This window comes from Ailuropoda melanoleuca, chromosome 4, assembly GCF_002007445.2.
Source record: "Ailuropoda melanoleuca isolate Jingjing chromosome 4, ASM200744v2, whole genome shotgun sequence".
In the NCBI taxonomy this organism is placed as follows: domain Eukaryota; kingdom Metazoa; phylum Chordata; class Mammalia; order Carnivora; family Ursidae; genus Ailuropoda; species Ailuropoda melanoleuca.
The window spans coordinates 66,793,654-66,821,535 of record NC_048221.1 but is presented as its reverse complement, the minus strand read 5'-3'; the positions used below and the strand labels follow the sequence as shown (position 1 = coordinate 66,821,535).

The 27,882-nt window shown below is 37.8% G+C and overlaps 1 protein-coding gene across 8 annotated transcripts in view; it reads right to left on the bottom strand.

Annotated features, from left to right (window-relative positions):
- Window positions 1-27,882, bottom strand: part of AFF3 (AF4/FMR2 family member 3) — a 522,207-nt gene that overhangs the window by 279,361 nt on the left and 214,964 nt on the right. The window lies entirely within an intron of this gene.

Here is a 27,882-nt window from a genome sequence, read left to right as displayed (position 1 = left end):
GCCAGCCAGGAGCCTCGCACACACCTGCGGTTCAGCTCTGGGCCGTCCAGTTGCATCCACGCTAGGCGGGGCAGGCTCCTAGGAGGACAGCGGCCAACTGGCAGGCGTGAGCTCTGTTCCCCCTGGGCTCCATCAATTTGTGGAAATGTGGCCTCCACTGCAAAAGTGGAGCTGGTTCACCCACCAAACACGTGCAATGGCTTTGCCGAGTACAATGGTTGCTAAGGCTTAAGTAAAAGTCTGTCCCCACTTTTTAAGTAAAAGTCTGGTAGTTCCACCATCCTCAAAGCCCAGATTTACTGGTTTGATGAGCCGAAAACTGAAAGACCAAAAGGAGAAACATCCTCTCAACAGTCGCACAGCATGCTGGGTGTCGTACTCCAGAGCCACTTGTTCTGTGACCCACACTGCCCTGTGCTGTGGAGATGTTAAGGGCTCTGAGGAATGGTGGCTTCAGGTTGCAGTCGACACTGGGGAGCACTTTCAGTTCCAGAGATTCTGTGTGGTTACTGCTGGTTCCATAGCTCGGAGCGCAGGAAGTGATATGGTGGGGACATGAAAGCAGTGTCTGCTGGTCTCAGGGAGAAACTTCCCTTGGCCTTTTAATACAATGACGTTGGCCACAACTCAGCATGACATCCTGGAATGAGGCTGTATTCACAGTCTTCTCCAAGCCCATTCTCCCATCCTCTTCATAGTTATCTCTCCACCAGGGAAGCAAATCTTCCCCTTTCTGGGTTTCCTGGTTAGTTCCACGTCACCCCGCAGATCACGGGTCAACCATGACCCCTCCGCGCAGCCGCCCCTCATCCTGGAGCACACACCCGCAGCAGCATTTACTTCTTCCTCAGAGTGCTTACCACATTCAGTACTTAACTCTTTAATTCTATCTCCTCCCTCTAGAACATACACTCCACGAATGTAGGGGCTCTGTTCTTTCAGCTGTGCTTCACACAGTCCTGAGTGTGTGCCGTCAATGTCTGCCAGTGGACACTGTGGGAAGAAACGAGTAAACCTCCTTCCTATGGTCCCAGGAATGTCAGGAGTATCACAATCAGCTTCAGGACTTTGGAATATTAAAAGGCTCTACCAAAGAACACACCTTTGCACCCTCTCCACCCCCTTTACCTGGTAGAAGAGCATTCTGTTTGAAATAGTCTACCTTCACACTGGCTAAGGGACCAGGGTGTATAAAGGTATGTGAAATCTGAAAAGGTCGCACACAATTGAGAAAATTTGTCCAAGTCCCCTAACTGAGGCCCAGAAACTTTACATGACTCACCCCACATCACATAACAGCAGTGCCTGGACCAGAACACAGGACTCCTGACCCTTAGTCTTGCACAGTTTCACTTCCAGAAGCTTCCCCTAACACCAAAGCTATGTTTCAAAAAGATCGAATCCCTTAGCAAACCTGAGCTCATTTGTCAAAGGTATTTCATTACCAGGGTTTCTACAAGGTTTATATGGTTCAGGAACTTCTCGTGTGTGGTAAAATGCACATAACATGAAATTTGCCATTTTAACCATCTTAAAGTGTATAATTTATTGGCATTAAATACAGTCACAATGCCACCACTATCTAGTTCTAGAAGTTTTTCATCACCCTGAATGAAGTTCCCATGCCCCTTGGACAGGAATTTCCCCTTCTTCTCTCTCCCTAGCCCCTAGTAACCACTAATCTATTTTCTGTCTCTACAGATCTTTCTATTCTGGACATTTCATGTAAATGGAATCATACACTATGTGGCCTTTGTGTCTGGCTGGCTGGTTTCACTTAGGATAATGTTTTCAAGGTTCCTCAATATCCTAGCACATATTATTATTTCATTCCTTTCCATGACCAAATAATATTCCACTGTATGGATATACCAGATTTTGTTTATCCATTCATTAGTTGATGGACATTTTGATATTTCCACTTTGGCTATTGTGATAGTACTTCTCTAAACATCCACATACAAGTTTTTGTTTGAACGCCTGCTTTCAGTTCTTTTAGATATAAAACTGGGAGCTGAATTAGTGGGTCATATGGCAATTCTATGCTTAGCTTTGAGGAACTGCCAAACTGTTTTCCACACTGGTTGTCCTATTGTACATTTCCATCAGCAATGTATGAAGATTCTAATTTCTCCTTATCCTCACGAACACTTGTTATTTTTGGTTTTGCATTATTTTGTTTTTGATAGTAGCCATCCTACTAGGTGTAAAAATGGTATCTCATCATGGTTTCGACACGCACTCTCCTATTGACTATTGATGCTGAGCACCTTTACGTGTGCATGTTGGTCATTTGCATATCTTCTTTGGAAAAATGTTCTTTGTCCACTTTTTAATTGGGTTTTTTGTTTTTTTATTGTTTGTTGTAAGAGTTCGTTATATATTCTGAGTCCTAGACCCTTATCAGATAAATGATTTGCACATATTTTCTTGCATTCTGTGGGCTGTATATTCACTTTCTTGGTAGTTCATGGATATACAAAATTTTTAATTTTGATGAAGTCTACTTTATTTATTTTTCTTTGTTCCTTTGCTTTTGGTGTCATATCTAAGAAACCACTACTAAATCCAAGGTTCTGAGAGATGTGCCCATGTTCTCTTTAAAGAGTTTTACAGTTTTAGTTTTTATATTTAGGTCTTTAATCCATTAGTTTGAGAATTTTTAGGTGAAGTATATTTCCTTATTGATTATTTGGTAAGTTTTAGTTAAAATAGGAACGTTATCTTCGTATACATTACTCCATGCTGGTCTCATCACTAAAAGATTAGTAACAAAATGTTTAAGGCACAGCCACTGTTACTCATGGTGTCTGAACACAACATACATGCTATCCTTATAAATCAAGAAAAACAGTGCTAAATAGTATGACAGGATTAGGAGACCCAAATGCTTTTACTAATATTTCATTACCCTTTCCTACACCCATCCCTCCTGTTTCCACAAAAGTTCCAGTTTGGTGACACACATCTCATAAGCCACTCTTCCCATTCCCGATGCCTTATCCCAGGACTGCTCTAGAAACTGCACCATTTTTTTTTTTTAAAGAGAGCAAGAGGGGCGGGGGAAGGGCAGAGGGAGAGGGAGAAAGAGAATCCTAAGCAGGCTCCATGCATGTGACACAAGCTCAATCTCACAACCTTGAGATCATGACCTTGAGACCAAGACTCAGATGCTTAATGAACTGAGCCACTCAGGTGCCCCTGGAAACTTCAGTATTCTAACACTCCAATCAAAATGGATCAGAGAGCTCTTTTTGGAAATTTCCCCAAACCTACTTCCTTTCCAAGGCAATCTGAGGCAGTCATCATAAAAGCTGTATGGTAAAGTCTCAGTCAGGCCAGAGCTCAATGTTGTTAGAATCATCTTTGGATTTCAGTGGTGGGGAGGAGTGGTCTCAATTGGAAAACATATCTTCAGACTCACAACCACTTCTCTTACCCTACTTCCAAGTCCCAATTCTTTCTTACTATACAACATACTGGCAGAGCAAATGTTAAGGTCTCATGAACTTTCTATTTTCCACCTTAAAACAGTCAATCAAGAAAAACTTGAGTTCATATTCACCTGGTAGACTCACCCAGGTACACAACATACTAAAAAGAGTCTTCAACTTAAACTTTGGGTTTGATTCCTTAAAGCTATATTTCCCCTGAATACCACAGTTTAATTTCATTTGAAGGGATTTATATAAATGACAGGTTGCTCTTATGAATATCTCTCCCTATAATCCTATAAATTTCCACTACCCTACTCTGAAAATGGAATCCATTGAGAGAGACATACAGTATAGATATCTATTAAAATACTTCCCTTATCACTGTAAATGGAGTATGTAAGATTATTACACTGGGTCATGTCAGTGACTGCTCCAACCACGAGTTTTGATGGTCTGGATAGACATCAGGTCATTCCCTACTGGGAGAGACCCTTATAAAGCCAAGAAAGTGTCAGAAGTAAAGCTGGGACAAAGGACTTCCAATAACAGTCTCAGGAAACCCTGGCCTTACATTACACTATGGAGAGTCCTTGGGCCTTCTCTGGAACATCTCTTACTCCTGCGGACACCTAGGGACCTAAGAAGGGTACTATGCTGAATCTGAATCTCCAGGGCCCCACTTGTATTGAAGTGGGTCCATGAGGCACATATTATAGAAAGTTTGAATTGGAAGGAAACTTAGAGCTCATTTTAGGCCAAATCAGTGACTTTAACAGATGGAGAAACTGTGGCCCAGAGAAGCAAAGGACTTTTCCAAAATCATTCTGGCAGCAAGAGGCAGTCAAGATAGAGCCCACACCCATTTATTCAACACCAGTTCAGTGAATTTTCTGCTATATCATGCTGTTTCTCTAAGATCAACCCTTAGAACTGGCTCAACTTAAGGTCACTGTCATGCTTGAAGTATGGAAATAAAAGAATCTGGGGAGTATTTGGGTTAATTTCTGCGATGCAAATCATCCAACACTTAGTCACCCTGTGTCTTAGTAAACCTTCAACATTGCATGCATACACCAGAGGGGAAAGAGATAGGAGAGGAAATGGAAAGGGTTAAATCCACCATCTCTCCTTGTGACATTAACAGATTAGAGAGAAGCATTTGTGTCCCCTGAAATTAGAAGATAGAATCCCACCTCTTCTTTTCCAAATACACAAAAGGGGATAGGCATGTAGGATTGGGGTGGGTAGGGGGTGAGGGCTGGGGGAGACGGGAGGGCCTTTCACCTTCTTGAGGTCTTTCTCAAATCTGCTTTTAGCTGCAGTTGTGTGCTTTGATTATATTTACATTTTTAAAACTTTTGTGTTTATGAACAAGATTAAAATATGCATGTAATTTACATCTCTAAATTTGTGTTTATATTTTTCACAATAAAGTTACTGCTTTCCCTGGAAAGGTACCCACTGAGAAGGAGGACTGCACAATGCAAATTTTAATTACTCTATGTTTTTTTGAGGGTTTGTAGCTGTTGTTTCATGCTGAGTTGCTGAGCCGTTGCTCCGTATTTACTCCGACTTTGATGAACCCACCCCATTTCCTATCATTACATTTTGAAATCTGTCATAACAGTCTCACCTCATTGAACCTCCAACTAAACTTCAATTAAAAGCTAGCAACCCCAGCTGATTCTCCTGCTCTACGGCCTTGTCTATCACGTTTCTTTTTCACGGAACTGCTTTCCCCAAATTCTACCACTTAAAAATACACACCACACACTCTGCCAGGGAGATGTAAGGAGCTAAGCTGTGGGAAAGTAGAGCTGGAGAAATAGCCAGGAGCATCCTATCACTGAGAGCAGAAGTCCCTAATTACCATCCCAAGCACAGAGCCCTGGAAGAAGCAAGCAAGGCTTAAGGAGAAAAGGCTCGATCAAATCAGTGGGAAATGGCATTTCACTGCAGAGATGGAGCTGAACACGTCATATTTTCAAAAGTAGTTTAACTCTTCATCAGACACACTTAAGGCGGAACTTTCGTTCTAAAAATAATGCTACTTTACAGTCACAATGCCTTTGTTTGTCTGCAAGCACTCAAAAGGCCCTTAAGCTTTTAGAAATTGTTTATCACATGCACACTCTACAATACTTCTACAGAAGTATTTTTAAGTAAGTCTCACTATTCTTGATTTATAGAAAAACTGAGTTATGAAGAAATTAGGCATGCCATCAACGCCACCACACCAGTGGGCGTGGATGTAAGCTTGAATTCAGGGATCACCGTAATTCTAAGTGCAGCCCATCCACTGGCTGTATCCCCAGCCTCACCTAAGGCCAGTGTCACCTGCGGACAGGGAGGCAGCTGGCCAGTTCTCTCTCTCGATTTCAGCCTGTCTTACACTCAACTTAACATCTCCCCTTTTGAGGGCTATGCTCTGCTCCCAACCACCCAAGCTGAAAGCCTGCTTCATCCCTCATCAGTCCCCTCCTATCTCCTGAATCTGCTCAGCAAAACAGTGTACCTTTTGCTCTGCAGCTCACGTCCATCCCTTCCTCTCTGATTCTACTGTTACAGTATTATTGAGACATTTAGTATTCTATTGTTGAACAGTATTCTACTGTTACAGTATTATTGAGACTGAGAGGAAAAATAAGCAAAAAGAGTAATAAGAAAGATGTACAAAGATGATATCATAAAAATGCAAGCAAAATGATGACAGGTGGTGGCAATATTAATATCAGCTATATGGACAACTATAAAGGACATTTCATGGAAAAAAAAAAAGAATTGGATAGCAAAATACAGAATGAGGAAAAAATAGTCCAGGCATTAATAGAGCATCAAAATAAGGTATGCTAGGAGAAAGGCAGACATAGAATTATTATGGTTGGAAATGTTTAATCTACCCGTATTGTTCCTAATAGAGGAAGGATGTCGAACCCTCCTCTGTATAAGGAGATAGGAAATTTGAAAAATTAAATAAAATGAAGAAGGCTAAGTTGTTAGATATTATGAACTTAGGCAGGAGCCCCAGCTTTTCAAGCACACTTGAGACAGTTACCATGACGGCAGTCACTGCAGTAGTCATATACTGAACTACAAGAGGGCTTAAAAAAATTCCAAAAATAGTAGTTGTTTTATAGCCCAGACTCTTTAACCATAAGTTATCAAAATGATGGAGCTATAAATTAAACACTGTACAGACATAAAAATCTCCTAGAATTCTTGGAATAAAACAAATATCACACACTTACAAATAACTCGTTATGGTTCCAGAATAGTAAAAGTAAAATACCACAAAAGAAAATTGTGGGATACCCCAAAATACTCTTAGAGGAAAAATTCACACACAAAACAATTTCATTATGTTTTAAAAGAAAGTTTAGGTGCTAGGCAATCAATTAAAAATTTAAAATCAAAAGATATACGAAAGGGAGGAAATAACACATAGGGAAAACCAATGAAATATTTATAGCATGAAAAATTAGTAGAGTTTACAAAGCCAAAATGCCATTTCTTAAAAACAAACACACCACCCAAACAACAGAAAGTCACTTAAAAATCTGTTCAATAAAAAGAAAGCCCAAATAAACATAATTTGATATAAGAATGGGATAAAATATATGTAAGGAATTATAAGAGGATATTGATACTAATATTAAAAAAGAACACAATACTAAGAAATGAAAAATTTTGATGAAATTGGCAACTTTCTGAAAAACAAAACAATATACTTAAGAAATAAAGAAGAGACTGTACCCATAACCCTGAGAGTACAGATTACATTAAATTTAAAATTATCTTCAAATATGGCTTCAAGTCAGATAGTTTTAGAGTGAAGCATTTCAAACTTTCAAGGGAACCTAATTCCATATATTTTCTCTTCCAGAGTAGACAGTAATGGAAAGATATGAGTGATTTTATTAAATTAATATAAAAACCTACCATAAGAGAATAATCAATATCCTTTATGAAGATAAATGCAAAATCCTCAACAGATTATTAGTAAATATAATTCAATAAAACATCACAACAATTAGTGGGATTCATCCTGGGGAATGCAAAATGGTTTAATATTTAATATTAGGGAGATTTTAAAGTACTGTGTCACTAAGGAAAATATGTAAAACTGGGGTCATCTCAGCTTATAGACGTTTGGTCATATACCTAGAAAAGTCCAAAAGACCCTACTGTGAGTCTTATTAACAAGGGAGATTAAAATATGCTGGATGTAAACTAAAGCCTCAAAGCTCCATAGCTATCCTGTGTAGCAGCAATATAGAATTTAAAAATATGAAAAAAATCTCACCCACGAGATCAAGAAAAATTAGTAAGAACCTTCACAAGAAATGTTTAAGACCTACAAGAAAAATCTTCAGAATTCTATTGAAAACTTACGACAAACAAAATACCTGAGAGGGACTAAGCTAGGCTTCTCAACTCTAATATATATTACNAGGGACTAAGCTAGACTTCTCAACTCTAATATATATTACAAAGCCAAATAAATTTATCAAGAGAAATAAACCACAAACTTCATTAACTTAAAAAAACTGAGATGAAAGTCACATCACAGAAAATCAACCACATTAAATAAGTGCACAGTTCAGTGGCACTTAGTACAAACATCTGGTGCACAATGCTGTAGATCACAACCACCTCTGCCTCATTCCAAAACATCGCTATCAGTTCAAAGTCAAATGCTGCACCTATTAAGCAGTTTCTCCCCACTCCCCTTCACATTAGCTTTTTAATATGATTTCATTGTATTAATATTTTACTAAACTGAAAAGAACAGAACGAGAAAACCATTGATAAGTATCATTTACTTATATGAGTAGATTTTACAGTGGAAATGGTATCTCTCATTTATGTGTTTATGACCAGTTCCTAGTAGAGTACTTGGCACAGTGTCACAGGCACCTGTTGATGTTTGTTGAATGAATAAATAAGAGGCCAATGTATTTTTAAAAAGAGACTCTTTTAAAAATCAAAGTCTTGCACTTTATAAGTAATATGGCTGGTTATATACATTACAAAGGGATGTCTTTACTTTATCTCTCCCATTTCTCCCAAATAAATCACCAGAGTTATCTTAAAGACAAATTCTTAGAACATCAACATGCATTTGCTTCATTAATATTAAGCTTATACACATTACTGCAAAAGCCCTTAGCAAGTTATGTGACTTCCCTAATCTCCATATTGGTATCTGTAAATTAGAGAACAAGGATTAGTCTGCTATCAACAGGCAATATTATTAAAGAGTTAATAATCGATTTTCTATCAGATTCTTAGACATAGGACAAGGTCTTTCAATTATGTTTTTATTTTTATAATGAAAATTAGTGACCTCAATCAGAGATTGTAGTTAAAAGTGCATTTGGTTTTCAGAAAGTTAAGTGGTCTGTCAGTGCCCTGACCTTGTCAAAAATCTATTGATGGCATAAAGAGATTAGAACCAGAGACAGAGGTTTTACATCCTGAACACTGATTGATATTGAGTGCTTTTCCACAGGGTCATGTCTCAATAAAGTGCCTGAGTAGTGCATATCAGAGCCATCTTCCACTGTCCTGTCAAAGCTGGGTAAAGAAACCACACAGCAGTAATGGTGAACACATGCTTTCCACCTGTAATCTGACATTGACAAGAACACTTCAAGACCTCTGTGTTCTTTCATCTAAAACTGTGCAGTCATTACTTTGAGCGAGAGGAAGACCACACAGGCTCAGGCAAGTGACAATGATGACGTTATTAACCCTCACATGATAGGCAGACTTCAGTGAGACTCTGGAAATGTACCACCTCCTTTTTAACATTTTCCTGAAGCTCGTCCTGCACCCCATCTATATAATCTAATAACAAACCATGTGTTTTTTTGTAGGTAGCAGAAGGCTTGCTGATAGCATATCCCTATAACATATCCCCCTTTTTCCCCCTTAACTGATGGAGGGAAATGTAGAGGAAAAAACACATTTGAGTACCATTTATAATTGGGAGCACAGTTTTATTTTCCAATCATGAAATTCTGAACAAAAAAAGCTTGTAAGATGGAGAGAGTAATCTGATGTGGCTGAAGAAATTAACCAATTAAAGATAACTTAGGGCTGCTCCACCCTGTGTCCCCAGTAAGAGAGATGATCAATGCTCTTTCAGCCATGAATTGAAATGACTGTTGTAAATGGCAGAAGTGACACAACGTATTTAATAATATTCTGTTTGGCACAATCTATTAATTTTACTTAAGTACTTGGATAAAAGAAATAAAGGACAGATTCACAAGTAACTCTTAATATGTCATGTTTCTTCATAAATCTTTCTCCATTATCATCTCACCTTTTCACAAAGGTCTCAGGTCTGGCTGACCCCGAGAACACAGTTTCTCTCGTCTGTGCCTGACATCAACTGTTTCTATGTATGCGAGCTGAGGAGATAGGCTATAAATAAAAGCTAAATGAAGAAATCCAGCTGAAAATGAGGCTGACCTGAGAGGTGGGAGCAGGCAGCACTGAAAAGCATGAGTGAGAAACTGGTACGTATTTCTATTGGCTGGTGAGGTTTTTTTTTAATATTTGAAGTTTTATATTTTTTAGAAAAAATCCACCTACAATGCCATTCTTAAAGAATTTCTTCTTCTTTTTTTTACTTGTGCACATTTACAGCATTTTCATTCTGGACTCTGCTGATGTAGCTTTAACTGTTAGTCTTGGAAAATATTTACAGGCTATTGGGAGGAGACCTGTCATAATGGCAATGGATTTTATCTTTCCTCTTCCACTCCTAGAAAATACTCAGTTCCTTCAAAACCTGTATGTATGCCCCAGTGTAAGACAGAGTGAGTTTGTTCACCTGTGGAACTTGGTGTACCTGGGGTGAACCCGGGACATTAATCTGTACATCTGCCCTTTCTGCTGTCAAGGCAGGACTCAGAAGGTCCCTAGAAGTGCCTGCTGACACCTGACTTTCCATATTAAAACATCACTAGATAAAGCATCCTCTGGTGGTCCTTGCTGGGCAATTCAGGAAGAGCAGAGATGTGTCAGCTCCCGTGAGCCTACCATAAAGATGTCAGAGCTGTTTTCTATCCCAATTCCAAAGCTTCTGAGCAAAGCCCAATGAGAGGACAATTTCTCTGTATCTTCACACCCTCACTGGAATCACAAAACCTCTTGGAGTTGTCATCCAGAGGGAGAAAAACAAAAGTTTTCCAAAACAGAAATTTCAGTAAGAAATAAATACCACATTCTAAATATGCTGCGATCATTATGGCAAGATTCTGTTTGGACAGAATGCAGACGTTCCCTCTTCAGTGTTAGCGAACACCATGCGTGAGATCCTTCGTGTACTGGGAAACGTTGGGAAGAAGACTCTGTGCTTAGGTCACTTTTTCATTTCACAACCTTTGGCTTCTTTAGCTTTTCTTAGTAGATTGTTAGAGTATGGAATTGATCCGTAAGTTAAATTTCTGCATCAACAATGTCTCTCTTTCCAACAGAGAAAATTTTAACTGTATGTGTGTATATATATGTGTGTGTGTATGTGTGTGTGCATGTATATAAAAAAGGCTTGAAATCTAATTAAAACACACCCAAGATTATGTTGGAACAACTTAACCAAAAATGATCATTTTGTCACAAATACCAAGAGCAGTCAAATTAAGTCAAAGTATGAATGAAAATTAGTCATGGTTACTTTCTATTTAACACTATGGCTTAAAGGCCTACAGAAAAAGCAAAGAGAAAAAAATCCTTCAGTTAAGTCCTTCTTTTTAATATAATACCAATGAATAATGTGCCACATTTGACTATGGACTTGATCTCTAGCACTGGGAAAGTGATGATCTTTAGAAACCACTTTCTTTAGGCTATAGAAAAAGGACACCTAGAAACTTAACAGTTGTAAAGGAATAAAAGTTACAGACTGTTTAATATAACATGCAACCAGAGAGGGACCTGAAAAACGTGTAAGGTGGTGTAAAGAGTAAGAACAGGTGGTGACAGATGGTGACTACACTCACCGTGGTGAGCACTCACGATGTATAGAACTGTTGAATCAATATGTTATGCACCTTAAACTAATATAACTGTTCGTCAGTTATACTTTAATAATTAAAAAAACCCAAAGGATGGTCACTGTTTAGGGAGATAGTGTCATGTGAAACAGCACATCAACAGGTGCCAGAAAAAACATAATTCAACTTCTGTCTTGTTTCTGCTTTGACATCAAGAATGATCTGAATATAATAAAAAAAATTTTAAAAAGAACCATCTTCAAAGTGATAAGGAGTAGAGCCATCTAAGAGGGAATTTAAGTGCCGGTTAGGTGGCGATACTAAGAGAGTGCTTTTAGCCACTTTACACTTGTTCCCCCCAGAAGTAACCTAACTTCTCTAGACAACATTGATCTCATTCATGAACAGGGATGATAACAGTACCTCCTAAATATGTGGACTAAACAGGACAAGGACTAAAGGAGCCAATTAATTTATACAGGTCACTGAGCAGGGTTCCTTCCACATGAGAGATGAACACTACATATGAATCATTATTTTACGTTAGAATTACAAAGAGAGTATTTTCATACTTAGAAAAGAAAGCAATGACTACCAGGAGCCAACATGAGTTCGCAAAGACCAGACGATGTTATCTCTACAATTTCCTCTGATCTTAAATATGTATCTGGATTTCTGCAAGGCATCTGTCAAGGTCTTGCAAAAGCTCCCAGTGGGCGAGATGGGAAACATATGAATTGGTTGTTAGTTTAGTTAGATGGACTGGTAGCTAACTGAACAGCCATACCTAAGCAATAAATACTGTTCAATAAATATTTGTTGAGCACTTGCTATGTGTCTAGCATGATCTAGATGCTAAGGATTCATAACTGAATATAGCAGAAAAAATTCCTGCCCTCATGGAGTTTACATTCTTTTTTTAAAAATTTTTATTTTGTTATATTAGTCACCATACAGTACATCCCCAGTTTTTGATGCAATGTTCCATGATTCATTAGTTGCTTATAACACCCAGTGCACCATGCAATACGTGCCCTCCTTAATACCCATCACCGGCCTATCCCAATCCCCCACCCTCCTCCCCTCTGAAGCCTTCAGTTTGTTTCCCAGAGCCCATAGTCTCTCATGGTTCATTCCCCCTTCTGTTTACCCCCCCTTCATTCTTGAAAGGAGATAGTAAAATAATAAACAAATAAATTATATGGCATACCAGAAGATGCAATGTTATACAGGAAAACCAGAACAGGGTAAAAGGACTTGGAATATGGGATGGGGCATTATGTTTGTAATCTGTTCATCTGGTGTGCACGCTATCTCTGTTGACCTAGAAAGGTTTTAAGACTGGGCTAGGTTAGCCCCTTCTCCTACCTCCTTTCCTACCTATAAACCTGTAGTATTTTTCCTTCTACTCTGAGAGTCTCAGTACTCTTAGTATTGTGTGTTTAATATTTCCCTGCATTGCTGAGTGAAAGCTCCATGAGTCTAGAAAAGGACAGCAAGACTAATGAAGGGTCTGAATGTTTGAGGAATAGTTGAAGAAAGTAGAAATATTCTGTCATGGAGAGAGAAGAGTTAAATGGGTCACACCAGACATCTTTCATATCTAAAGGGCATTGTTATGGAAAAGAGGTTAAACTTATTATGGGTCATTCCAGACATGGGAGTATGGACCAATGGGGGTAAAGTACAGGGGTCATTCTAGCTTCCTGAAAGTTTTTTTTTTTTTTTCATAATCAGGACCATCCAAAGAGAATGGGTATGATTCCTCAATTGATTACATGTTCAACCAGAAGTTAATGACTCTGAATGGAAGTTAGTTGTTACCTCATACCTCTAAGTGTGAGATTCTTTCTAACTTTAAGACTATAATTATGGTCATTTCTACCAATTTTCGGCTAATAAAATGTTGAATGGTAAATCTCTATACCTTCTGCTTTAGCATAGTACTTTAAGTCTGTATGAGTTAGTTATTTATGAAGAAATCCTCTTATGAGAAAAAAAAATTCCATAAGTACGATCTATAAGTACAGAATCAGAATTATTACAGTATCTAATAAATTAAATGGATTANTCTCTATACCTTCTGCTTTAGCATAGTACTTTAAGTCTGTATGAGTTAGTTATTTATGAAGAAATCCTCTTAAGAGAATAAAAAAAAAATTCCATAAGTATGATCTATAAGTACAGAATCAGAATTATTACAGTATCTAATAAATTAAATGGATTAATTGGGTAGAGATTTGAGAAATTTTAATTAACAATTAATCAATAAAAGCATTCGACATGAAAATCTATTACAGCCCTGTTTACATTATTTAACTTCAAGCACTCGGTTCTGTGTGCTTTAATTAGCAAGCTATAAAAGATGCCATCCATTGGAACATAATGAGAAGAACTGTTTATAATGATAATTAGTATTCATTTTCACAGACGGGAAAGTTACGTGGCCACAGGGTGCAGCAAACAAAGGGTTAAACTCGTTGAGGAAAATACTACACTTAGGCAGTATTTATTATACATTTAACCCTGTAATGCAGAGCCCTGTCTTAGGAAATACATCATCAATAAAGCTTCATGTTAAGACAGGTAAGATTTTCCAAGGTGAGGAGGTGAGTACAGGGAGTCCACGAAATACCACACCTCCACGGGACGTAACTAATCCTACCATATTGGTAAGGGTTGACCTGCAGCTGCTAACTTTTATGTTCTCTCCCTGCTTCCTCAAATCTTACCTGCATAAATGTTTTATGAAAACCATTTGGTGTATTGTGAAGGCCAGAAAAAAATATTAAAAAAATTTTTTTCATTCCTGCATTTGGGCTGGAGTTTGTTCTCTACGACACTTTATCTCCTACTCTGAGCACGGTTGGAGGTTTCTCACGGGCTTGCCTGTAGCAAAATCTAGGCTTAGAAGTGGGAAATATAAACCCACAGTACAAAGACCCTCACTTTTAAAATCCTTTTGTAATTCTGGCTTTAGAAAAATCAAAGTTTTCATTCAGCGGAGATGACGCTCCTGTCCCTTTTCACAGAAACTCTGATATCTATAAAGACCTACTTGATGAAGCCTAAAATGCTTTCTAGACACATGGTCGTACCAATAAAAGTGGTTCTTCACCTCCCACTGTACCTCTGAGCTGACAGACAGAATTTGTTACTCTACTGACATATAACCTGCCAACACTTCACAATAATTAGAGCAAATGATCCTTTTCTAGATATAGCATAGTGCAACCTTCCATATTAAAATTTTCTCTATTTGTTCTACGTGCAAAGCTAAGACTGAACAAATCTTAGACCAGTTCCTAGCTTGAAGTCAAAGAGATATTTAATGCAGGTCACAGGCTGGCAACAGCAATAATCAAGGGCAAACACAGATAAATGTGAACCAGGAAGCCAGCAGTCAGACACAGTATGGCCTGCTGCATTAACCACCCTCTGAGCCAAAGAGGCACCCTAGCAGTCCTCATTTAAAAAGAGAAAAATCAAAGAATCTTAATAGAGATATTGGTGGGCTTATTTTTCATCATCACATGCCTTTAAAAGGAAAGGTCTAGAGTCAGCTCTGATCAATAGAGCTCCTCCTGCTTCCTGTGTCTTTTCAATCTGTTAAGCAAGAAAATGCCTTTATGTTGGCATTAATCCCACTGTGCCCCCAAAGTAAAAAAATAAAATAAAAAACCCCTCACAAACCTCCTATGGGACTACATATTTACATGCACATAGTCATTTTTTTAATCTTTTTTTTTTTAAGATTTTATTTATTTGACAGAGATAGAGACAACCAGCGAGAGAATGAACACAAGCAGGGGGAGTGGGAGAGGAAGAAGCAGGCTCATAGCGGAGGAGCCTGATGTGGGGCTCGATCCCATAACGCCGGGATCATGCCCTGAGCCAAAGGCAGAAGCTTAACCGCTCTGCCACCCAGGCGCCCCCACATAGTCATTTTTTATTAAAAAAAAAACAAAAACAAAAAACCAACAACAACAACCAGCAACCGTAAAAAAAAAACCAATGAAGTAAAAGACTATCAAGAGAACACTCCTGGAAAAGCCTTCTTAAAAATATAGCTAGGTAAAATAAAAGTAAAAAGATTAGAGAAAGCAATTATGTTCCTGGAACTCATATTCTGCTTGTGAAAGAATTTCAGCATCTAGAGAATTACTTATTAATGACTTCATTAGCTCATTCATTCATTCACAGATGATTACTGGGCACCAAGGCTGTGCCAGCCCTGGGGACGAGGTGGACAAACCCGACAGGGATCTAGCTCTCATGGAGCTTACTATGGAAGAGGTGGACAACAGATAAAGGAAATAAACAGAACAACTTCAGACAGTGACAAGCAATTACTGGAACAGTAAACAGGGTGGCGTGGAAGGGCTGGTATAATCTTCAAGAATCCTTTCAGGGCTAACATCACCTCGTTTTTACTTATATCACAAAGGTATGATGAGGACTTGTAGTCATTTCAAGAAAGGGGATGTTTAAGATGAGAGAGTGTACTAATAACGGTGGATATAAAGCCCCAAAATATAACAACATAAAATTGCAAAGAAGAAGCAATATGCGATCCCAATTTCTACTACATCCCCAAGACTCTGGGAAGAACCTATTTACAGTTTCATCGCAGCCATTCTGAAAAGGTAGAGAAAGAATCACAGGTTTTTGATAAGAAATTTTGCAAATAACATGGCAGTATAGCGAAATGCAAATGTGGATGCTGCTGAGCCATCTGTTCAATATTACGGCAATGTTGGGGAAAGGCTCTGAGAGAAATGATGTTTGAAATCATTAAAAAAATAACATGTCAAGTTTAAAATACTCAGGAATCTTAAAACCAGCATCAACACATTCAGCAACCATATGGCCCTACAGCAGGTTAAAAAAAAAAAAAATCACCCTGCTTGCATTTTCTACTTCAACCCAATGGTTTCCAAAACATGTTTCTTTTTCCTATTTGAGTATTTTTTTTTCCCTGTTAAGTTCCTTGGTGTTTACAGCTTCTTAAATTATACCTAAAACCATAATATTCATTTCACTCTTTCTGAAGCAGAAGATAATGTAGTGAGGAAGATTGAGTCAACTCTCCCAGGAAGAGGGACGTGTAGGTGACTATATATAACTTGTGGAACATATCCTGCTTTAGATTTATTGATTTACCCCTCCTGATCTCACAGTCTCAGTACTGATAAGCTAACTTCGTTGAGTATCGCAGTTTTCCGGGCACGGCGCTAAGCGCTTTACATTCATCATATCTTTCAATTATCACAATTTTACAAAGTGGATACTGTTATTATCCACATTTTGCGGAAGGGAAACCTCTTTCAGGTCATACAACTAGCATGTGGAAGGGCCACAGTCCAAACCCCAATTCGTGGGCCAAGCCTGTCTCTCAACTGCTATTATGTGCAATACTTCATCGTTCAGATGTTTGTATGGGAACAACGGGGTTGACTTCTCAAGGTTAAGAAATAAACACACATGTTTAGGGTAGAAGTAGCTCTCTTGTCTCAACAAGAAGAGATTCTTGGGGAAGTACCTGAAACGCTAAAGAATAGAGGTAGTGCTCTAAAGGCAAACTCTTCCAGAAGCATGAGACAGAATGACAGTCACAGAATTGGGAAAACTGTGAACAAATGGAAGACACTGAGTGAGTTAATACTGCAAGCACAGTTTTTGAGAAAGCCGTCAAAAAAATATTAAGATCAACAAAACTTAGCCTGCCCCACAATAGATCTAAAATTTCAGGCTAACTTTTAAAATGACATTTACAAAGCCATCGTTTCCATTGTCAGCAACAGATGACATACCCTACTGCATAACCCAAAGCACCCACCACTGGAGAAATGAGTTGATTCAATCACAGAAGCAGAGTTTATGTCAGAGCATAATTTCTAGCATTTGTTGAAGGACAAGCCAAGTGCACCTAATACAGTGGCTGACTAGCACTGCAGATCTGTGTCTGGCAAGTCAAGTAAAGAGCTTGTGATAAATATTTTAATCTGTGAGATGGAAAAGCAACCTGAAGCCCTTTGGTTGTATTATAGTTCATAACTCATCTCATAAGCCAATTCCAATGTTTGGTCAAATTTATAAAATGTACAAAGACTTAGAGAATTACAAATTTATGATGGAAATCCCTGGGGTTTCAAATGAATTGAAAACTAACTCCATTCAACTTAACAGCTTCATACAGTGTCTTACGGATACAGTGGGACCAATACATGATTATTGGATTAGCAGTAATAGCTCATATGTAAAAATCAGTATTACTTCAAATGGTCAGGGTCTGTGGATACATTTTAAATGCTAAAGTTGTTTTTGTGCCTGAAACATAGAAGACTTTTTAAAGTAACAAAGCATATTTAAACAACTTGATGAGAAGGAAGAACCCAAAGGAAGTCAAGCAGCAGTAGGAACATTTGCCAAACACTTAAGTTCTCTAAAATGTAGTGATAATAAATTAAAAATATAACCCTAACAAATGCAAAACCTGTAGTAGGAACAGATTTGCCTGTATTCAGTGATTTCCAATAATCCGCAAGTCTACACTGCTCTTTAGTTGTGTCTACAAATCAGCCAGCAAAGGAGTTCCTGATGCACATGGCCACGACCATTAGCGTCAGTGGTGAAAGTTATGTGGTCTTATAAAACTTTTTCATATTCATCTGTATATTGCCTTCGTTGAATGATTTCATCTCTTGACTGATTAGCAATCTTGACTGTCTTTAGCAACCCTTTAAGTCCCACGCAGCCAGAGTAATAAACAGAATAAAAAGAATAAATATAAAAACGACAAGTTAGGCAAGACAAGTCAGCATGATAAATAGCTGTGGAGTTACAATCTTACTGCAGAAAAATCCACACAACCAAATCCACATAAACACATAAACATTAGTTACAGCTCAAAACCTATCACTTTTCCCTTTTGTCCCTGAAATTTAGGACACCTGGTAAATCTTTGGCCTAGAGTGGCATTTTATTTTTGCAGAAGTTGAAGATATATAACCAGAATATAGTTGCCTGTAGATAGAGATTGGCGCCTTTCTTCTCCACTAACCAAGGAGTCCGTACAATAAGAATGATAAGGTTTGGGGTGCCAGAATTGGAAATATACTTCTTTTTCTTGCCTAATTGCTCTGGCTAGCACTTTCAGTACCATGTTGAATAGAAGGGCAAGGGTAGACATCCTTGTCCTATTCTTAATCTTAGAGGAAAACTTGCAGCTTTTTTTTTTTTAATACCATTGAGTATAGTGTCAGTTGTGGGGTTGTCATATATGGCCTTCATTATGTTGAGATACATTTCTTCTATACCTAACTTGTTGAGAGCTTTCATCATGAAAGAATGTTGAGTTCTGGCATGTGCTATTTCTGCATCTACTGGGCTTATCGTATGATCTTTACCCTTCATTGCATTAATGTGGCATATCACATTTATTGATGTGTGTATGTTGAACTATACTTGTATCCCAGGGATAAAACCCCACTTCATCATGGTGTAGGATCCTCTTAATGTACTGTTGATTTAGACTTGTTAATATTTTGTTGAAGATTTTTGTACCTGTGCTCATCAGAGATACTGACCTGTAATTTTCTTTTCTTGTAGTGTCCTTGTAATTTGGCTTTGGTATCAGGGCAACATTGGCTTTGTAAAATGAGTTTGGAACTATACCCTCCTTTTCATTTTTTTGGGAAGAGTCTGAGAAGGATTGGTATTAATTCTTATTTAAATGTTTGGTAAAATTAACCACTGATGCCATCTTTGTTTATTGGGGTTTTTTATTATTATTGCAATCTCCTTACTTGTTATTGTTCTGTTCAGATTTTTTATTTCCTCATGATTCAGTCTTGGTAGGTTGTACATTTTTAGGCATTTTACAATATTAACAAAAAATTTTAAACAATAGTTAAGAAACAGACTAGCAAATAAAAGGTCAATTTATGTTTTAAGAAGTTAAGGTAATTTGTTAAAAGGTAATTCAGTGAGGAAAAGAATCTTTTCAAAAATGGTGCTAGAATAATTGCATATCCATATATAAACAGATGAACCTCGAGCCTTGACACATACATCATAAACTGTCACAAAATGGGTCTTAGACCTAAATATAAGTGCTAAGATACAAAATGTCTAGAACATACGTGAAAATCTAAATGATCTCAGATGAGGCAAATATTTCTTAACTAAGACACAAAAAGCACAAACTTCAAGAGAAAAAAATAATTTCACTTTGTTAAAATTAAAACTTTCCTTCTTGAAAAGACACTGTAAAAAATGAAGAGAAAAAGGGTACTGGGTTTCTTTTGGGGGTGATGAAAATGTTCAAAAATTGTGATGATAGTTACATAACTCTGAATATATTGAAAATTGTACACGTTTAATGAGTGAATTGTATGGTGTATGAGTTATAGCTCAATAAATCTGTTACGAAGAAGAAGGAGGAGGAGGAGGAGAAGAAGAAGAAGGGAATTCATGGTCTGGGAGTACAAATATTTGTACAGCATATATCAGATAGAAGACTTACAACCAAAATAAAGAACTCTTACAATTCAATAAATAAGAAGACAATGCAATAAAACGTGGGCAAAAACACAATGATGGAGCTATGTCAAAGGGATACAGGAGCCAAATGGAAGAGTTCCTAATGGCCAGAGCTAGAACAACAAAATAATGTTGGATTATAACTCAAAGTATGAGATAAATATCCATGATTCCATACTGATTATAAAAAACATGACTGAAAACAATAACTTCATGGGGGAAGAGCAGATAAATCTCCTGTGTACAAGAATTAAAATAAGTTATGTAGCTAATATGCCCTCCAGGAGATGGAGCATAACCTCGTACTTCTTAAGTGTGGGCTGCACATAGGGACTTCTCTCCCAAAAGTATTGCATGGGAGAGGGGGAGGAAAGGCAACTTTACAGGGGGGAAATCTGGCAAACAAAACTCCAGTGAAATGATCAAGGTCAACATCAACACTGGTAAGTCATGTTGACAGCATGAACCCTTTATATCATGTGATGAAACTGGCACTTTATTTCTGGGGTCTTCCTCCCCTAAACCCATAACCTCAGTTTAATCATGAGAAAAAGATCAGACAAACCTAAATTGAGGGTTTCCTACAAATACTGGGCTAGTACTTTTCAGAACTGTCAAGGTTATCAAAAATAAGGGAAGTCTGAGAAACTCACAGTTTAGAGAAGACTAAAAAAATATGATGACTAAATGTGTGGCTTCCTTTATGAGATCCTAGAATAGAAAAGGGATATTAGGTAAAAGCTAAGTAAATCTGAAAAAAGTATTATTTAGTTAATAATAATGTGTCAATATTGGCTCATTAGTTGTGATGAACATTCTATACTAACATAAGATATGAGCAATAGTTGAAACTGGGTGTAGGGTATAGGGAACTGTCAGTACTATCTGCAACATTTTGTAAATACTACACTATACTGAAAGAAGAAGTTAATTTTCTTAAAAAATGGGCAAATATTTGGAAAAACACTTTGCCAAAGAAGATATAGGAGTGGAAAATAAGCACATGAAAAGATGCTCAATATCACTGGCTAAAAAGGGAATGCCAATGAAAGCCCCAATGAGGTAACATTGCATATCCACTAGAAATTCTAGACTAAAATTAACTAGACTGACATGTTCACTTCTAGAGATAGAGTAAGCCTACTTTATCCTCTCTCACATACTGAATGCAGCTACAGAACCTGGACAAAATGTGTGGAATAAAAATTAAACAGCAACAGACTGGCCAGCAAAGAAGACCAGAATCTGAAGTACCAGTGAACCATTTTCTTTTCTCTCTGGTATCTCCCAGTCTGCATTCCACAAAGCTTGAAGTCCACAAGTGGGCATTATTGTGGAGAGACGGAGACAGAGAGAGAGTATTAGGAGAAGCCTGCTAATATGACTCAAAGGGAAGGAGAAGTTGCTACCAACGTTCAGAGAATATGCAGGGAATCCTCCATTTTCCCACTCTGTCACAATTCAGGCTCCAAAAATATCCCTTGGTGGTGATGGCTTTTAGAGTGGCAGCAAATGGGTGTCAGCAAGAGCCTAGGACTGCCATGAAGAAGAACCTTCTTCTCCAGTTAGAAGAATGCCCAGTCGGCATGAGCTACATGAACATAAATTGGGGCACAAACAAACACAAATCACAGCTTGGATCAGATCAACCTTCCTAAGAAGTTGGGGCAAACCCCTGGGTAGCGTTGCAGGAAGTGTGTGACAGAGTGCTATGAAGTCCCAGGTTTCTAGTGGGATGTCTAAGAAGAGAATCCCAGTGAACCAGAAAGTTCGGGAGAGATTACAAAGAGGATAAAGATTGGAAAATTAACCCCGTAAGGTTTCTTATGATCTCCTAGGTTCACCTCTCGGCAGAACATGTTTGGATCTAACTCTAAACAGCATACCACAAACTTTGAGGTCTGAATTCTTGGATTGGCTGCTTCCAGGCAGACACTGGATGGCACATGCACAGGAATGGCCTGAATAGCACGCCAATGATTTGAAAACAGAACTGGCATTGAAACTAAAACTCACAGAAGGTACATCAGAACCTAAAGCCTGAATCCAACCAGGCTGACTGACTGCCTGCTAAAACAAAAATATCAACCTTCTCCATATGATTTAAACAAGAATCAGTCTTAACTGTGTCATATTCAAAATGTCCAAAATACAATCCAAAGTTACTGAGCATATGAAGAACCAAGAAAATCTCAATTCACATTGGAAAAGGCAATAGATGCCAATGGCGAGATGACATAGATGCTGAAATCATCAAAATTCATTGAGTTGTTCATTGTTTATAATCGGTAGATTGTATTATATATAAATTATACCTTGAAAAATGAACAAAACCAGAGTAAGTTTTAAAAGGAGGACTGATACAGTTGAAATCTTATCCTAGTGTTATTTTAGTGACAGTGTGAGATCTATTGATTCCTATAGACTATTCTGGAACTAACCCACTACTCATAACATTATTTCTTTGGGAAATTATGTTCTAAGTTTCAAATAATCAGATTGCAAAAAATCTTTTGGCACCTGGTCCTTTCTTAGGTTGGTGACCAAACATTTTAGAAAATGTGGTACAGATCCCACCTTCAGTCCAGGAATGTGAGACTTTTGATAACTTGGTTATCAAATTATACATAAGCATTTCTTAATGCTATTAACATCTCTCAAAGGATTTTGGAGATAGCACATTTGGAGCAAGGGTAGTCTTTCAGGAAATTCTCAAATGATGACTCAATTGTTGTCCTGGTATGGGACATATAGGAGGGAACTATTACAATCCTTCCCCTCTTCTGGCATTGGAATTCTGTTAGAAATTAGTGAGTTCTGCTTTTATAGGGTACCTCTCGTTAAATCCTTCAGTCTTTTCCTAGAAAGAACCATGGAGACAAAGAGTGCTCTAATTTTTATCTTTACTTATCACCACACTATTAGTGAGGGGTATGAGTACACAAGTTGCAAGAAGACTGTCCTAAAAAATATTTATTTTCTCAAAAGGAAAATGCATAAAATTGATATTCTTTCATCCTAAATAAATGAACAATCATAATTGTTATCTATGTTTGGGAGCTCATTTACAAACCATTCTTATAATTGTGCCACTCATTTAGAGGCACGATTGAGTGAATCGGAACATAATACTGCACCCTACTTATTAGTATTAATTGTGATCAATTGTCATAGTTTGTTTATAAGACTGAATAATTTTTAATCCTAAAATAATTATGCTGATTATCAAATGGTTCTGTATGAGTTAGTTGATTTTTTTTTAACATTTAGAAAATGTTTAATAAAATCATTGCATTTTTGGATGTTGCAATACAGGCTTTTGGGGCGCCTGGGTGGCTCAGTCGTTGAGCGTCTGCCTTCGGCTCAGGGCGTGATCCCAGAGTCCTGAGATCGAGCCCCGCATCGGGCTCCTCTGCTGGGAGCCTGTTTCTTCCTCTCTCACTCCCCCTGCTTGTGTTCCCTCTCTCGCTGGCTGTCTCTATCTCTGTCAAATAAATAAATAAAATCTTAAAAAAAAATACAGGCTTTTTATTTCATTGTATTTGCTTTATATCCAAGAATTTAGAGGTTTTTCCAAGTCATTCTGTAAATAGCCATTAGAAAAATAAGGTACAGTGAATATATGTTGTGATTTTCAGGTGTAATGAACAGTAAGGATAGAGAAATGTAACACCGGAACACATAATGCAAATCCCAGCTTGGATCAGATTAACTTTCTGTTTCTGATGGTGAAAGATCCTATCCATCCTACAAAAGCCAGTCAATTCAACCTTCCTGACTGGTCCCAAAAATAGTTAATGATTCTCTTCTACATCCTCCCCAAGTACTCTTCCTGGGCCTCCATTGTCACATTTCCCCTAAGCCTACCTTTAATTTGGGTAAGTCTTCCTCCACACCTTGACCTTGAACCTATGGATATCTCATTAATGACTTTTTTTCCTGACATCAACTAAAGAAAAATATCTCTACTGTGCTATTTTAGGCTATTTTCCAGAAAATACTCACTCCCCTTTCTTTCCCATTGTGGATGGAATATTTTTCCCTACCCTTTGATTTTGTTGACTGAGTGACTTTGGCTCATGGGATATAGTGGACATGACACAATCTTCAAATGCGCTTGCCCTTCTGCATTCCTGCTATCACCATGAAAAGGACATGCCCCAGAGACTATGCGGTTGAAAGAAAATCAACTCGCAGAACAGATCTGAACCCAATCTTCAACATGGAGCTGGTTCTAGCCAGTTCCAGCCTAGAGTGGATATAGGAGCAAGAATAATGTTCTAGGCCACTGAGTTTTGGGATGGTTTGTTCCTCAGTAATAACTGACTGATACACTTATTACTGTGGGGTTTTCATCCTCTATGAATATGTCTATGAGCTCCAAAATAAGATAGCTCTGCTTCTCCTATGTCCTAAGGACAGTGCTAAATTGAGTCTCGATTGCTTTCCACTAAGGCATTATCTTAGACTTGCTTACATTAAAGCTGCTGCATTTCTTTTCTGCCCAGTCTTTCAAGATCATTTTGTGGTTTATCCTTATAACTTTGGTACACTATTCTTCAGAAAATTTGGGGTCATCTGCATGTCACTGCATGTCACATGTCACTCTGCACCTTGTCATCTGGAATCACATCATTTGTGGTAAGGATTTTAGTTTTTTTGAGAGGGGTCAGGAACCATCTGCAGCACAATCACCTAGAACTCTTGTTAAAATTGCCAATTTCTGGGCCAGCTCCAAACCCACTGAGTCAGAATCTTTGGGGTGGAATCCAGGAATTTACGTTTTTAACAAGTTCCCTAGGAAATTCTTATATTACAATGAAGTTTGTGAAATACTTCAATACTGTGAATATACTAACTAACCAGATCTCAAGCCAATATTTAGTCCTAAAGGATTTAAATGATTATCTATCATTACCCAGAAATGTACCTCTTTATCCTTTATTTGTTTTCTATATATTCATTTTCTAACTACTTCAAAATGCTACTTTTTCTTCCCTTCACTTTTAATCATATGAAAGCTCAATTTTTTTTAGTAACCTTAGTACCTAATATTTTCAAAGGCCTTCTAATAATTTAAGTACATTATTTCAATGGCTTCTATTAACACACATATTTTCTCTCAAAAATGTAGTACTTGGGTTAGTCAGGTATTTTCCCTATAGAAACCACACGTCCCACCCCTTGAAGCTGAGTCCTTGCATTTTGAATTTAATAGAGTTCACCGGCTGGCCTCATAAGGAAGTGACTCACAGATCTTAATTCACTGAGCTCCTTATGGAAAGAAGTCAAATTGGTAGCTAACCAGGTTTTCAGCAATTTGCCAGTTACAGGATGGTTTTGGTCAATAGCTCTAAAATTGGTGCTGCCACTGATTTCATTCCATCTGTGGCTTCCAACCTCTCAGACTCAAAAGACAATTTGATCTTTTCTGTAAAAGAACCAATGCAAAATTTTATTTAGTCTCTTTAATACTATATGGGTGTGCAGAAAAGTGGCGAAGAGCATGGGCTTCAGAGCCAAAGTGCCTGGATTTGATCCTGGTCACACTCTGTGTCTTAGTTTCCCCACTATATAAATGGGGATGACAATGACATACTACACAAGCCTGTCCATTACATAAATTAATGCATTTACAAGTGCTTGAATAGTACTTGCTTCATCAGAAGTCAAGAGGGCAAATCATTATTATTACTACTTCGAAATCATTGAGTATATTTTGGGCACCATTATAAATCTTTAGTTGAGCTCTTTTGCAGCTAACCAATTCTTCCCATTTTCTTAGTTTTCTTTTTTAAGATTTTATTTTTAAGTAATTTCTACACCCAGTGTGGGGCTCAAACTCACAACCCCGAGATCAAGAGTCACATGATCTACCAACAGAGCCAGTCGGGTGCCCCTTAAGGATTTTATTTCAAAATATATCATACTTATAGTGGTGTCTGGGTGGCTCAGTCAGTTAAGCATCAGACTCTTAATTTCAGCTCAGGTCATGATCTCATGTTGTGAAACTGAGCCCTGCATCTGGCTCCATGATGGGCATGGAGCCTGCTTAAGATTCTCTTTCTCCCTTTCCCTCTCCCCCTTTCCCCAAGCTCACATGCACACATGCTCTCTCTCTCTCTCAAAAAAAAAATATATATATATACACACACATACAAAATATATATTTTTGTATATATGATACATCCATAATGTATATGTACATTTTAAGAATAACAGTAAAATACCTGTGTACCCAAACAGCTTAAGATACAGAATTGTAAAAATAAATTTTCAAACCATTGTGTTCCTTACTTACCACCTTCTCTTCATTATTCCCAAATGTTGTCACTCCCTTGCTTTTCTTTATACGTTTACTACCTATTTATTTCTTACTATTTTTATTTTTTTTATTTTTTTTTTAAGATTTTATTTATTTATTTGACAGAGATAGAGACAGCCAGCGAGAGAGGGAACACAAGCAGGGAGAGTGGGAGAGGAAGAAGCAGGCTCATAGTGGAGGAGCCTGATGTGGGGCTCGATCCCACAACGCTGGGATCATGCCCTGAGCAGAAGGCAGACGCTTAACTGCTGTGCCACCCAGGCGCCCCTCTTACTATTTTTAGAGAAAGTTTGCAAGTCCATAAATTCTTTTATGATCTATTTTCTTGTTAACACTCTCCATCTGCCACCTTTTTAAGGCTCTTCTGTTCTCCTCAATTGAGAGACTGTCATAGATTTTGAAAAATGTCTTGTTCTCCACTACCGTCAATTCTTTTCTCCACTGCTTAGTTTTTGAAGGCTTCCTCTACCCTCCTCAAAACTCTCTCCCCTAATCATCCAGTGTCTATGGCCATGTTTTTGGATAATGCCCAGCATCATCTGTCTGGTCCAATGCTCCATGGAGTGGTCCTGACACTGGCCTGAATGACTGAGGCAGGAAATTTCCAGTCTCATCTTATTCCTTATGCTCTTTACCCTGTGTAAGAGCTGAGTAAAAAAACAATTAATATTTTACAAACATAAAAGGGATCTTTGAAACCTATCTGATGTGTCAGTATGCCAAAGGCTAAGGCATCGCAAAAGGAACTGAATGAGGTTGTCATTGAACTTAACTCAGTTTCCGCTTCTAAATTAAAATCTAGTGCCAGACACCAAAAGGTTTCCTTTCTCTGTCCTTCTGCAATTAAAAAGACCCCTCTGGTCCCTTTATGCTATTCTCTATTCCACCTACTTCCTATCATCTAACGATGATATTTTGGCAAACTAATATTACAAGGATTTTTTATTAAAATAAATATAGTTTTAAATGGAAACACTCAATAAAAAATCTCAACAGATGTTTTTCCTGCAAAGGAAATAGAACCACAGAAATTCAAAACGAATCTATCCACCTTGCTCAATAAAGACTCTACTGTTCGTTTGCTATGGCCATTGATTTCTGTAGGTGATAACAGAGGTTGAGAAGAAGTAAGCTCTTTTAAAGGTGGCTGTTTTAGTCATTCCAAAGAAGCTTCTGCATTGCCCGTTTCAGACAAAAAAGTAAAAATTTATCTTGTGCAAAAAGGGTAACTATTTCAGAGTAAAAGAACACTTCTGTGCTCTGAAGATAACTATTTCAGTGTAAATCTACCACTTTCTCATGGGCTGTGAAGTCAGATGATGACTGATTGAAACCATACAAACATCAGAGTCAGACTGCTCTATTTATTTTGTCTCCTCTTTAAAGAAAAATTTCAGAAAGGAGTTCACATAACCCCAACCCTAATCCTTTAGCCATCAAATAAAGTATCTTAGATAAATATAAGTATGACTTAGAGACACTGGGAAATATTTGGATTCCTCTACTGATTTATGTTTTTTATGTGCAATGTTGTAGAGAACATTTTTAAAAATCAACTATTAATGTATAT